We start from the raw sequence: 12,543 nt of genomic DNA, 5'->3' as shown, positions 1-12,543 counted from the left end.
GTGCATCGTGGTGGCCCTGGAGTTCCCCTTTCACCCACATCTGACTCTTTCTAGCAACTAGACTTGCCATTCTCTGCAGGGGTGTGTGTGTGTTGGGGGTAGGGGAATGGTCACTGTGGCCTTCAGATAAAGCAGTTAGCACGAGAGGTTTCATGAATATATTCTCCTCCTTTCCTTCCTCTTTTCCTGGTTACTCCCCAAGTTTGAGCCATTTTTCTATTTATTCTCATATCTTTCAGAGGAAGTGAAACTCACATCAGTTCTTCCTCATTTGGGCAGCACGCCCTTGAATCTGGAGGTGTTACAGGGCAGGGAGAGGGGCACCCCAGACCCCGCAAACCTGTCTGCTCTAAATAGGTTCTGCCATCCGCCGCATCAACACAAAACATATGAGACTTTAATGAAAAGGAACTTTAATACAACTAGGAAACAATACAGGACAGGCAAAGAATCTAGTTTCTAAATCAAGCACCCAAAGTTACCCGTCCCCTTGTGGGCAAAAGTCCACCCAAGCAGGATCGGCCCAGAGCAAGGCCCCAAAGCCTGCCACAAGCCTTAAGCACCTTCCAGTAGGGACCCACAGAAAAGGATCAAAAACTACCAGACAAGTCTGGGAGGAAAAGAGCAAAATCAAAATCAAGACAAAACCACCATGGTCACCTCCCCACGGGTCTCACCCACATCTGTGTCACCCAGTCCACGACCAAAAGGCAAGTGCAGTTTCTTCACGTGTCTCTCAGCTCCATGCGCCTCCTCCAGGTCTCCTTCTGGCTCCATCCTGCTTCCTTCCTTCCTCAGTCTCCTCTGCAGCTTCTTCTCTCCCAGCTCAGCCCCACCCTTCTTTGGGTGGGGCAGGAAACCTGGAACCTTCCCCTTCCCTGGGGACCACCCCATTACAGAGAGACCGTGGGAACGGCCAGAGAGAAGTTTCAAGGTGCAACTGGCGTCTGTACTGGCAGGCCCTTTTCCATGCTTGGCCCAGGGCTGGGCATGGAGAGAAAGGGACAGGAAGCCGTCTGCTCTGACCCTCATGCCTCCTTCCTGCTTTCCAGGTTCTGGGGCTCTACTCATGGGCCAGGGGTGGTGATCCCCTTCTCTGTCCTTGGAGGGAGGCCTGAGAAGAATTATGGGTGATTGGCTATCAGGCAGGCAGAAATCACTGTTTCCCCAGATATTTGTGGGCCAGAGGCAGTGTGGCTCCAGGGTGGAGCTTAGCACTATCTGACCACTTAGTGGAAGTTCAGTCAATACTTGCTTTGAAATAGAGTTCTTTGTCATTTTCTTCCCTTTCTACCCCTCCTCTGGCTCCAGCTCTCTGTGTGGGTCTTCTCCTCAAGTGTGTTAGAAGCATCCTTGTTGCCTCGGGAAGTTTAGGGTTTTCAAATGTTCAAATAGGCATTTGCACATTGTCCTAGTGAGCTCAGGCTGCCAGAACAAAATGCCATAGTCTGTGTGGCTGAAACAAGAGTTCTGAAGGTTGAAAGCCCAGGACCCAGGTGCTGGCGGGGATGGGGCGGATGATAGCCTCTTCCTGACTTGCCTTCTCTCACCGTGACCTCACATGGCAGAGGGGGAGTGAGCTCCCTGGTCTCCTCATATGACACTAGGGCCAACTGAGGGGCCGGCCCTTTTGAGCTTCCCCATACCCAATTACCTCCTTCAAGGGCCCCGTCTCCAAATATCACATTGGGCATTAGGGCTTCACAATATGGGGGAGACACACAATTCATTTCATAGCATTCCACCCTTGCCCCTACTCCCCAAAGTCAAGTCCTCATATGTTAAATATATTCATTCTGGGGTCCTCCCTGGTGGTGCAAGTGGTTAAGACACAACCTGTGAAGCTATCCGCAGCCACTGTAGCACGAGTTCAATCCCCAGCCAGGGAGCAACCCACATGGCGCAGCAGACCTCTCCTGACTCGCCCGCTGCTCCCCTCAGCAGTGCACTTCAGTCAGTCTGCCTGTTCCACTCCCCACTCTGTCTCTGGTGAGTCCTCTCACCCCACCCCACCCCCCGTGCCTCTGGCCTGTACCCCAGTTCTTGTATGCATGAATAAATAAATCTTTAAATATATATATATATATTCATCCTGATGCAACAGCGAGTCATTCAGCATCAACTCCAAAGTCTCCTCTCGATCAGATGTGGGTAAGACTCGTGAAAGGATTCCTCCTGTGAGAACTCCACCTGTGAACCCATGGAATCAGACAAGCTACCCACTCCCAAAAGACAGTGGTAGGACAGGTGTAGGGGAGCCACCCCCTATCCAAAAGGAAGAATTAGGAAAGAAGGAAGGGATGATGGAGACCAAGCAAGTCCAAAAGTTAGCAAGGCAAATTGTGGTAGACCGTGAGGTGCCAGCCCTCTGGGTCACGTCCAATCAGAGGCTTCATGGGGATTCTTCTCTTCCTTTCCTTCCTCTGGGTCAAGTCCTGTCTGCCAGACCCACTGGGGTGCTAGACCAGCCTCAGCAGTTCTGCCAAGTGAGAGTGGGAGGTTCCTTCAAGACTTTCTGGCCTGCTGAAACCCAGTAATGGGCTGATAACCTCTGAATTACCTTCAGGGCCCATCATCACTTTCTTTGAAGAACAGAGCACATTTGCAACCAAATATCTCTGTGGTGTGTCCTGTAGGGTCCAGGAAGCCCTCCTTCATTCTGCCCTGCTTTCTCTGAACCCTGTCGTTCCAACTGGCAGTGTTGTAGAGCAACCCTGATACAAAACGGGGTGCCTGACTGTGGGTCCTCACCCGCGCGCTTAAAAGAACTTATCAATGCTCTACTGCAGGCACACGCGAAAGGTTAATAAAAGGTTTATTTACAAGGGAAGGGGAAATGAGGAAATGTACAGCTCAGGGAGAAAAGTGGGAGACAAAGTTTTAAATGAGTCCTACCCGATCCTCCGATCAGGAATCCCAAAATGGCACTCTGAGAGCTGGCCACAAGCCAGGAGCCGTGAAGCCAGGAGGAGAGCGATAGCCAGCCCCCCAAGGCCCACGTGTTTGGTTTTTATATCCAACCTGGCTGCCCAACTCCACCCTCAGGTCCCAGCCACCCTCCCTTGGTGGTGATGGGATTTGTCTTTCCCAATGTCTTGATGGCTTTAGTCTGGAGTGGGGGTGGGGTCCACAAAGCCTGTATGGGATTAACTCTGGACATCATTTCCCCCTAACAGCAGCAACCTTGCTGACACAATGCCACCTGCATTTCTGGCTGCCACCAAGAAGACTGGTTAGAACTCTAGTCACACCTATGATCTCTTTATCAGAGGTTGTTTGGCCACACCCTTAGTGTTCTACTCCCAACAAGCTTTCTCAGTTTTTTTTGCAAGATGGCAGACTGAGAATTTTCCAGATCTTCAAGTTTGGGTTCGTTCTTCAATCTGATGAAAGCTTAGAGTAGAAAAATTTGGAATGGAAGTTTTCACAAGGTCAAAAACCAGAGGTGGGGGAGGAGCAATTAACGACTCTTAAAAACTGGCTATGAAAGTTTCCAGGAAACTGAGGTGGGGGCAGAGAGGATTATCAGTCACAGAAGACCAACCCAACCCCAAGGCAATAAAATTCCACAGTAATTTTATCAAAGAACAGATAGAAAGATAGCCCTTGCTCTGGTAAAATGCAGATCTTGTCCTTCAAGACTGCCTGTCTGTGTCTATGCAGGCATCTCTTCCATTTTCTCTTTCCCTTAATGAACTTGCCATGTCCCGCTGAGAGGGACCGTCTACTGAGATCTTTCTCAGAGGAATCCAAGAACCCCAACATCTGAACCCCAACAAATTCACCTCTCCTTTTTTGCATTTTACTGTAAGGATTCAGGCGAAACCAAGGAGCTTCTTCAACACTTTGCTTAGAACTCTCCTAAGCTGCACGTCCAATTTTGTGGCTCTCAAATTCTACTTCTCCTAAAGATCAGAACACAGTTCAGCCCAGTTCTTTGCCACTCTGTAGCAAGGATGATCTTTCTTCCAGTTTGCAATAATAATGTTCCTCGTTTACATCTGGGACTTCATCAGAATTGCCCTCCATGCTTAGATTTCTAGTATACACCTCAAATCTCAGTTGAGAAGAATGATCATACTTGGGAGGGGGGTGGGGGCAATGCCAGGCTGCTGCACACTTTAGAGTGTGTAGCCTGCAGTCCATTCCTGGCTTTCAAGGGGCACTGCCAACCCGTGGGTAGCCCATGTGGGAAGCCACATTCAGCATCCATCCCTAGCTCTAAATGTGCCTCTGATAAAGGCTGCCTGAGGGTCACATTGGATAAAAAACTTGCTGTATTCAATTCTTTCAAACACCCTCCAAGACCCATATAAACACCAGTTTTCAAATGCCCACCGAGTCGTAAGTTATCGAATAATAAATAGAAGGGACTCTGCATCCGTGGCAGGGATGAGGAGGAAAAATCCTAGCATCATCGATGGGTCGAGAGAGTGGGAACACTCTCACCCCTCTTATGTAATATATGTGACTGGTAGCAAAATATAGCCAGACCAGGGAGCCAGAACATGACATTTAAGTCCTGGCTTTGCCCCTTCCATCCAGTATATCTCTGTGTTACATTTCCTCTCCAGTTATGGAGATCGTGGTATTTCCCATCTCATGGGGATGATCCCAAGGATCAAATGAATTAATTCAAGTGAAATCTTTGTTAGTTTATAGTATATGGTAACTGTTCAAGAAAAAAAAAAATTAACCATTTGGATGCACTTGAGAATATGGCTGGTTAAAATTTGTCAGCCAGTCAGGAACAGGGAGACCGTGAAGGGGCGTGGTCAAGAAGCAGTGACTGGGCCCTCCCGGGATGGGCTGAGATGGGTGGTAGGTAGCTGGCCTCTCTGAGCCTCAATTAATTTATTTGTGAGGTAGGGATTACAAAATACTTGCAAATATTTTCTTACAATATCTGGTACCTACCTACAACTCCATTTGTCAAGTAAGGAAACTGAGGCACAAAGAGGATAGAAATTTACCTAAGGTAACAGAACTTGTAAGTGGGAAGGCTGAAACTTGAGACAAGCCCATCTGCCTTCAGAGTCATGTGTCCACACCAAATTGTTGAAAATATAATATATTCATGCATTTCCTTTCATTCAAGGCTGCGAATAGGATGACATTTGCCAAGGAAAGGGATATATTTGTTCCTAAAACCAATTTCCAGTGAATTTTGTTCTCTATCCTCTTTCGACAGACTAACAAGCAACCTTTAGAAATTATATAAAAATCCATTTGCGTTGACATGCACCTAGACATAATAGATTCTTCTGGAAGTTCATGCCCATTAACGACTGATAGACTTAAGCTACAGCATACCCAAATCCACATACCACACTGGGATGTCATCCTGATAAAATTCAGAGGTGTAAAAGTGCCAGCTGATGGTACTTATCTCAGTTGGTGTTCAATATCACAAAAGAGAAAGGCAGAGGTTAGAAGCTCCCTGGGAATTGTCGTAACATAGGTTAGGGTTGGGCTTATAAATTAAACACAGTCTTGGGGGCCTGGTAATCTTGCCTTCACTCTCTCCTCTGCCAAATGCTAATTGCGTCTCCTTGGGCAAACTCGCTTTATCATCATTCAGAGTGAAGTCTATCAAATGCTTGCTTAAAAAACACTTGGACACTTGCTGAAAAATGCACATTTTCCACGGCTTTACCCTCATTCTACTGAATCTCATTCTCTGAAAACAAAGCTGGGGAACGTGCATTTCTGCCAAGTCCTCCAGCTGACCCCAGGCCGGCCCCCTCAGCCTGTACCCCACAGCCAGGCAGGTGTAGGGAAGGGAGCAGCTGGGCCAGACCCACACAGGTCTGTCATGGAGCTTGAGCTCCAGCCTCAAAATCCTGACCCTCTTGGAGGTGGCAGTCTTAGAGACAGCGGCTCCTCCCAGGGCTGTGAGAACTGGGGGTGACCTTGGTGATGGATTCGCACAGGGTGAGTAAAGGGCTTTATACAGAAGCCGCCTCTCCCTGGGTCCTGTTCCTTCTGTCTCATTGGGCCAAGCAGCTTCAGGAAGGGGACGCATTCTTTCGGGTGGGGGCCCTGCGGCCACACACCCCGCGTGGAGCGGTGACTCAGCTTGGGGGGCTGGCACCCTGGCTAGGGGATGCGCGGGGCCAGAAACAAAGAACGGCTCGAACGCGCCCTCCCGGGGCCGCGCCGCACCTGCCCGGCTGCCCGCGCCCCCACCCCGCCCGGAGGCGGCAATGCGGGGCGGGCGGCTGTTGCCGGGCAGGCTGGGTCCTCCGCGGAGGCCGTTGGCTCTCGGCTGGCCCCCGCCCGCCGCCCCCGCCCTCTGAGTCACCCCGGAGCTGCCGGAGCCCCGCCCTGAACCGAGCGCGTCTGCGCCTGCGCGCTCTCCCCGCTGCGCCCCGTTTGCCCTGCGAAGGGCTCCCCGGCACCTCACCCCAGCCTCCTTCCTTGCATCCCGATACGGGGTTCCTGGACAGTCACTTCCTCCCTTACCCCCGCGTCCCTCAGCAGCCGGTGTCTGTCCAGCCGCGCGCAACTGTGGGGAGGGAGCCCAGCCTGGCACTGTCCTGCTCCTGCGTCTCCCCCGCCTCTCCTGGTCACCCGCCCTGCGCGGCTCTGGTCCACAGACTTCAGCTTTCCTGTTTCTCCTGCCAGTGGTCCCCAAAGGTTGTGCCCATTAGATCACCTGGGGAGCTTAGAAAGCTCTGGTGTCCCGGCTGCACCCGCACCAATGAAATCAGAACATGGGTGTGGGACCTGAGCGTCAGCATTTTTGCAAAGCTGTCCCAGAGAGCCCAGTGTCCAGCTAGAGGTGCACATCACCGACCCAGACTGGGCTTCTCAAACTTTACTGGGCATCTTGTTGAAATGCTAGTTCCAATTGAGTGGAATTTCTGCATTTCTCAGAAACTCTGGTGTGAGGCTAAGGCTGTTCGTCTGAGGGAACAGCTGGAGCTGCTTGACAATAACAGCCCTTGTTGCCTTACCTCTGCTTGTGTTGCAATAGGAAAGACTGGAGCATGGAGCAGACGGACTGGGGGTTGAATCCCTCCCCCACCACTTCCTAGCTTGGTGAAATTGGACCCAGGTTCTTTGTATGTAAAGTGGGGCAAGGTACTTACTTGCAAGTTTCTGGTGAGGGTGCCATAAGATGATGTATGGAAGGCACCTGGCAGGTAGGGAGAGATAGGTGAGGGTCAGCTGTGCAGAGGTAGCTGGCCCTCGTGGCCAGGGGGCCAGGGAATGAGAGAAGCAGAGGACAGAGGCTTTATGGGTTCTGTGTTGCCAGCTCTCCTCCCTCATAGGCACACTGGGCTGGAAGCCAAACACTCCACCATCTCCCATGGGGTCAGTGAGGTGAGGAGGGCTGGACTGTGGAACCTGAGTGCTGGAGGTGTGCAGCAAGAGAGTCAGACTGAAAAGCCTTGAGGAGGGTAGTGGGCTCCGGGAGGCCCAAGTCCCTGGGAGGACAGGCCTGCACTGAGGGGAGCAGGAAGAGCGATCTGGGCAGATGGTGAGGGCCACAGAAGGATGAAGAGCAGGGCCCACCAAGGATCAGAGACACAAGGGAGGGGGTGGAACCAGGAGAGGACTGAGTCTACCCTCTGAGTTTCATTTCTGTCTCATCTCAGAGTTAAGCATCAGGCTTTCTCCAGAGGCTGCTGGGAGCTGAATCCTTTTCCTTCCCTTGCTCATGTGACCTTGGGTGAGGGGCTTTAAGTTCGCAGGCTTACTTTCTTCAACTGTAAAATGGAGTTGTGACAGGTGACTGAGGTGTGTTGTGAGAGCTAAAGGAGGCAATCCTGTATCGCCCTCAGACTTGCAGCTGACACGCAGCAAGTCCTTTGTGGGTGTTTGCTGTTATTCTTCTCCCCATTTGTCAGATAAGCAGCCTGAGGCTCAGAGAATAAAGTAGCTCTCAGCTCTGTGCTCTCTTGTCTCCACCACACAGGCTGAAAAGTGCCTCTTGGATTCCCACTGGGTCTGAACACCCCCCTTTAAACCAACTTTATGATTTGGCAAAGGACCATCTTGCATACTGGTGGGGGACTCCATCCCTGGCCTGACTCCCAAGTCTCCAACCAGAATATGTCTCGTTGCATGGCCTTCGAAAGGGTTGGATGGTGGAGGCTCTGCTAAAAGCTCCCCAACTCCCTGTTATCATGTACAGTGGGACTGTGCATGTGGTCAGATGCACGAGTGCTGTATTAGGATCCGCCCAGATGAAAGGTGCAGGGCTTTTTTAGAACTTGATCTTCCAAATGCAGAAGAGCTTGGAAGACTATCCTTTTACAGTAGGGTTCCAAAGATGGGCAGCTCAGTAGGCAGAATGTTTTTAAAATCAGCTTTCTCCTATGCAGAGTCATAGACTCTGATAGAAAGGGAGCTGAGCTGTGGCGCTCTGGGCCCAGGGTGGCCTGTGCTGTTCTCTTGCAGTCTGCTCTGCACACTGCTAATTCCCTGCATGGCTCTGTAGCCACTCCTGCCCTGGACTTTTAGCTCTCTGGGGGCAAAGGCTGTGTCCTCCTCCACCTTGAGTTCCATCACTCAGCAAAGCACCTGACACCTAATCAGAGCTTTCAAATGCTTGCTTTCCATGGAAGGATACCTGGGCTGTGGCACCAGGGGTAGGTACCCACCTTCTTTGTTTTCCCACGGGCCTCAGTTTTTTCATGCATAAAATGGGGTTTGGACTGCAATTTTTCTCTTGGCCTCCCCCTCACTCTAACAGTCACCGAGTTTGAATTGTTCTTTATCCGGTCACAACCCTTTATTTCTCCTTCCTGGGTACTCTTGCCTACATCTGATCTTGAGTTTGTATTAGTTCCTCCTCAGGTGGGTGGATGAGATTTATAAAATGACTGCAAATGCCCTGCTAGTGAAAGTCTGTAACTCCTTTTATTTCCTCACTAAACTCATCTCGGCAAGGCCACCCATCTTTTTATGGTTGGAGGCTCCTTAGACTATCGTTATAGCCCGATGGAACTAGTTTTCACTTCCCTACTCACTTTGGCAGCTTGTGTGTCCTTGGGCACACCACCTCTGTGTCCCTGGAGGGTCCAGTAGCTTCTGCCCTCTTTCCTTTGCCCTGGGTTTTTTCTTGGCAAAGAGAATGTGCAGACTGCCCAAGAGGGGTGTGACCGCTTCCCTGAAGGTGTGATGTGGATGCTGGAGTCAGCTTGTTAACCCAGGCCCACAGGCATGGACAAATAACAGCAGCCCCACATCCTTTCTAAAATGCCTTCTACATTTACCTGTTAGCACTGAAAGAGTTAAACCAGAATGTGGTTTCTCAAGGGAGTCTTCTGCCTTGCAAGAAAGCTGCCACAGTGGGATTGTCTGTGATTTTGGCCTCATGCTTGGAGATTTGCCTAACATGTCATCATGTATGGTGCTGTCTGCAGAGATGACCATGCCCAACTGTTTCTCTATGCACATGTTGCTCCTCTCCTCAAGAGATGGAGGCTCTTCCCCTCCCCCTTCACACTATGCTGGCCTTGAGACTGACTTTGACCCATAGAAGGAGACAGAAGGGGTGCTGTGCACTTTTAGGTTCAGGCCTTTTGCTCTCTCGCCAGCCTGAGCCACCATGGAAAGTCCAGGCTGACCTGCTGGGCAGAGAGCCAGCAGCCAACTCCAAGTCTCCAAGTGTGTAAGAGGCCCTGGTCCAGCCAACCTGGCAGACACACAGGGAACAGCCTTGAGACAGCTCTGCCCAAAGTTCTGGCCAACAGAATCAGGAATGATAAAACAGTTTTGTGGTTTAAGTCACTCAAATTTAGGGTGGTTACATAGCAATAGGTGACTGAAACACAATACTCTCTAGATCCTTCTGAAGATCTTTCTGGATCATTATTTGCAAAATGGTGAGTCTCTCTCCCATCTGTGAGGCCATTGCCTCCTTAACTGCTATTAGACTCTCACCATAAATGAGCCTTTCGAAGTCTGATCTCTAAACCAGGGTTTGAAATGAGGAGAGACTAATGTAGCTGGAATTAATCAAGAGAACAGAAGAATATACCTTCTCAGAGTACTGACTTTGGAGTAGGACACCCTACCTTTGAATTCTAATTCTTGTAATTCCTGGTCATCTGATTTTGCAGAAGTTTCTTTCTCCAACTCTTAGTCTTCCCATCTGCAAATCAGGGATGATGATAATACCTACTTACAGGGTTAATCTGAAATTTAAATAAAATAATGTCCATCCATTGCTTAGCAAGATACCTGGAATGTTGAGAATTCCAGAAATGCTAGCTATTCTCTTTGTTGGCTTTTCTAATATTTTTATTTTTTCATCTGTTTATAGAGAAGTATAATATAACCAAAACACTATAACCTAACCCGGCTCCAGCCAACAAGAAGATGAAATTATACACCACCAGGGGCATGCATAGCATTGGTGTATGTATATTGTCACTGCAGTTTAAGAGAAAATTTAAAAGATTTCTTCTGTGTAAAAAAAAAAAAAACCCTGCAGACTCCATGAGAGGGGCAGAGGGAAGACGCTGGATTATGATATGCTTTTGTTTCCGAAAAGATATCACTCACCGAGTTTGTGATGAGAGGAAAGTCAGAGGGAAAGGATTTTAAAAAATAATGTGTGGCTTTGCTGAAATACAGCACAAGAAAGACAGTGGCACATTGGTTAGCACATTTTTAGAGAAAAACAACAGTGGAACAAGAGAAATCAAAACCTAACCTTCTACCATCTGCCACAGAGGATTCTGTAGTTCTCTAGAAGAATCTCATTAGCATCTTCTAAGAGACTGTAGCCACCCGCCAAACAGCGATGGAGAAAAGGACCCACACCCACACAGAAGCCCGCACAACCTGAGCCGGCGCTGGCAGCGAGGTGGCTCGACGGGAAATTGGTGCACAGGCACTCGAGAGGCTGGCAGAAGCTCCGCTTCAGCAAGGAGAGAGTTACCCTTTAAAAAAATATCTGCTCAGGCAGCGAGAGGAGGAGTGGAGAGGACAAGGAGGAGGAGTGACTGGCCCAGGGAAGACAAGAATAACACTGAAAACCCACATTTGCTTCCAGTTCTGGGCCTCCTGGGTCTACTCTCTCCTGGCTGCATTTTAAGTGCTACATTTTCTGGAACTTTTAAAACCTGGGCCTGCCAGATTCGAGGTGCCGAGAAAACGAACCTCCCACCCCCAAATCCTCAAATCACCTTCCCACCTCAGTTCCCAAAGGAAAGCAAGACAATGTAAGGGCTGCTCTCAAATTCTCAAATGGCTTTCCCTGAGCCTCGGCTATGAAAGGAATTGAGAACTTTGAGATGGAAATGTCACAGCAGAAAAGGAGGCCAAGTACAGGAGAGATTCCCCAGAAAGGTTTAATGAATCCTGACTTTTCCCCCATCTTTCTAATTCTTTTCTGTGTGAGGCTGGAACACTTGTGTGTGTGTGTGTATGTGTGTGCACATGCATATATACAAACGTACACATACATGCATCTGTATTCATGCCCGCACATATACTTTCTAGGGAGATTGTAATCCATGAGATTCTGGAATTTGGCTAAGCCTTTCAGGAACTCATGATTCAATGATCTCCTTTAACTGAAGTCAGAGTTATAGAAACCCACGTGCAGAACTTTGGTCAGGCCCAATCCAATGTAATTTCAATCCAGAGTCATGTGACGCTTTTGCCCCAGGCTCCCATCTGAAGAGTGCTAGTGTAACAGTATCATCTAAAAAGTGGAGGTTCCATGTTCCCTACCCCACCTAATGGTAGAGCTGAGTGATTTGTGGAGAAGCTAAAAAGAACTTGGGAAAAGGAGATTTGAGGAGGCACGTGGAACAGAGACATGAAAAAGAAGTCGCACTTGTTTCTTGGCCTTGCACTTGCACTAGAGACTTGGGGGACATGGAAGGAGACACTTGAAAGAGATGTGGGAGAGACTAGTGGAAAGGCTGGCAAGGCAGCCTGTGTCCTGACTTGTACTTTGATGTTGCTCCCTTTCCTTCCAGACTTGCCTGGCCCCTTCTGCCCTTTTCCTATGAGTCCCCACCAGAAAGACCTTAGACTTGTGGCAAGCTTTCGGGCCTCAGAGGCCCTGCTTTGAGCCAACCCTCTTTGGCTGGACATTTACCCACAAAGGAGTAGGCAATTTTGGGTGTTCAATTGAAAACTATTTTCTTCTCTTCTTTCTATTTCACACTAACTCTATTAAAGTTCTTTTTTATTGAAGGTCTTATTCACTAAGAGTATGTTTTGTCTTTATGCAATGGATGGCAGAACTCATTTAGAGGGTGCAAGGTTTGGGGGCACCAGGGTACCCCTCAGTCTGTCTGCTAACATTATTTACCCTGCAAAGTATTGTCCACTTGGGGGAGTTTGTCCCAAGCTCTCTGGCCACATGAGCGAAGGGTTCCCTTCTTTTGACAGTTCCCTGGGAACTTCAGAAGCCACACAGGCAGATGGGTCTGTCTACAGGGAGGGTGAAAAATAAAAGCAGTCCCATAAGCTCTAGTGGTCAGTTCCTTTAAATGCCCCAAAGATGTGGGCTGTAACTTTTAATCTGCTAGGTCTATCCTTCATGAAACAAAATGCAACTCTGAATTA

This window comes from Talpa occidentalis, unplaced genomic scaffold, assembly GCF_014898055.3.
Source record: "Talpa occidentalis isolate TD23 unplaced genomic scaffold, MPIMG_talOcc4v2.1, whole genome shotgun sequence".
Lineage (NCBI taxonomy): Eukaryota > Metazoa > Chordata > Mammalia > Eulipotyphla > Talpidae > Talpa > Talpa occidentalis.
The sequence above is the reverse complement of the archived record's forward strand: the minus strand, read 5'-3'. Positions refer to the sequence as shown.